The sequence below is a fragment of the Pristiophorus japonicus genome, chromosome 3, assembly GCF_044704955.1.
Source record: "Pristiophorus japonicus isolate sPriJap1 chromosome 3, sPriJap1.hap1, whole genome shotgun sequence".
Taxonomy (NCBI): Eukaryota; Metazoa; Chordata; class Chondrichthyes; family Pristiophoridae; genus Pristiophorus; species Pristiophorus japonicus.
Genome location: NC_091979.1, coordinates 41,519,977 through 41,522,442, shown reverse-complemented (window position 1 = coordinate 41,522,442; position 2,466 = coordinate 41,519,977).

The following is a 2,466-nucleotide window of genomic DNA, read 5'->3' as shown; positions in this document are numbered from 1 at the left end:
GCCACCAAAGTGGATAACCTCATATTTATCCACATTATACTGCATCTGCCACGCGTTTGCCCACTCACCTAACCTGTCCACGTCACCCTGCAGCCTTTTAGCGTCCTCCTCACAGCTGACACCGCCACCCAGCTTAGTGTCATCTGCAAACTTGGAGATATTACACTCAATTCCCTCATCCAAATCATGAATGTATATTGTAAATAGTTGGGGTCCCAGCACTGAGCCCTGCGGTACCCCATTAATCACTGCCTGCCATTCTGAAAAGGACCCGTTTATCCCGACTCTCTGCTTCCTGTCTGCCAACCAGTTCTCTATCCACGTCAGTACGTTACCCCCAATACCACGTGCTTTAATTTTACACACTAATCTCTTGTGTGGGAACTTGTCAAAAGCCTTTTGAAAGTCCAAATACACCACATCCACTGGTTCTCCCTTGTCCACTCTACCAGTTACATCCTCAAAAAATTCTAGAAGATTTGTCAAGCAGGATTTCCCTTTCATAAATCCATGCTGACTTGGACCGATCCTGTCACTGCTTTCCAAATGTGCTGCTATTTCATCTTAATAATTGATTCCAACATTTTCCCTACTACTGATGTCAGGCGAACCAGTCTATAATTACCCGCTTTCTCTCTCCCTCCTTTATAAAAAGTGGTGTTACGTTAGCTACCCTCCAGTCCATAGGAACCGATCGGGAGTCGTTAAGACTGTTGGAAAATGATCACCAATGCATCCAATATTTCTAGGGCCACCTCCTTAAGTACTCTGGGATGCAGACTATCAGGCCCCGGGGATTTATCGGCCTTCAATCCCATCAATTTCCCCAACACAATTTCCCGCCTAATAAGGATTTTCTTCAGCTCCTCCTTCTCACTATACCCTCGGTCCCCGAGTATTTCCGGAAGGTTATTTGAATCTTCCTTCATGAAGACAGAACCAAAGTATTTGTTTAACTGGTCCGCCATTTCTTTGTTCCCCATTATAAATTCACCTGAATCTGACTGCAAGGGACCTACGTTTGTTTTTACTAATCTTTTTCTCTTCACGTATCTATAGAAGCTTTTGCAGTCAGTTTTTATGTTCCCAGCAAGCTTCCTCTCATACTCTATTTTCCCCCTCCTAATTAAACCCTTTGTCCTTCTCTGCTATATTACAAAATTCTCCCAGTCCTCATGTTTGCTGCTTGTTCTGGACAATTTATATGCCTCTTTCTTGGGGTTAACACTATCCTTAATTTCCCTTGTTGGCCACGGTTGAGCCACCTTCCCTGTTTTATTTTTACTCCAGACAGGGATATACAATTGTTGAAGTTCATCCATGTGACCTTTAAATGTTTGCCATTGCCTATCCACCGTCAACCCTTTAAGTATCACACGCCAGTCTATTCTAGCCAATTCGCATCTCATACCATCGAAGTTACCTTTCCTTAAGTTCAGGACCCTAGTCTCTGAATTAACTGTGTCACTCTCCATCTTAATAAAGAATTCTATCATATTATGGTCACTCTTCCCCAAGACGCCTCACACAACAAGATTGTTAATTAGTCCTTTCTCATTACATATCACCCAGTCTAGGATGGCCAACCCTCTAGTTGGTTCCTCGACATATTGGTCGAGAAAACCATCCCGAATACACTCCAGGAAATCCTCCTCCACCGCATTGCTACCAGTTTGGTTAGCCCAATCAATATTTAGATTAAAGTCACCCATGATAACTGCTGTACCTTTATTGCACGCATCCCTAATTTCTTGTTTGATGCTGTCCCCAACCTCACTACTACTGTTTGGTGGTCTGTACACAACTCCCACTAGCGTTTTCTGCCCTTTGGTATTCCGTAGCTCTACCATACCAATTCCATATCATCCATGTTAATGTCCTTCCTTACTATTGTATTAATTTCCTCTTTAACCAGCAGCGCCACGTCACCTCCTTTTCCTTTCTGTCTATCCTTCCTAAATGTTGAATACCCCTGGATGTCGAGTTCCCAGCCTTGGTCACCGTGGAGCCATGTCTCCGTGATGACAATTACATCATATCCGTTAATTGCTATCTGCACAGTTAATTCGTCCACCTTATAAGTGCATGTAAGGTGTTTTCTACTAAAATTAGTAGGAGGCTAAAACAGTGTCGTGGTTCAGCCCGACTGCCTGCCTTTCTTCCGCGGGTACATTCGAGCCAGGTTGTCCCTAAAGCTGGAGCCCGTGGTGTCCACCAGTACGCTAGCGGCCTTCCGCGAGAGGTGTGCACCAGATGGACTGGAGTGCATCATCACCCCCGGCAACCAAATTTTAATTTGACTGTTTAAAGTGTTAATTAAAAAGAAAAAAAAGTGTCACTGTCGTCCCATGTACGACTGGTCAGCGATTTCAATTAGGCGGCACGGCAGCAGCGTCTTATTTAATGCGCCTTCCTCCAGGCCAGCAGAGGGCGATGTCAAGCGGCTGACGACTGGACCCTCTTGCT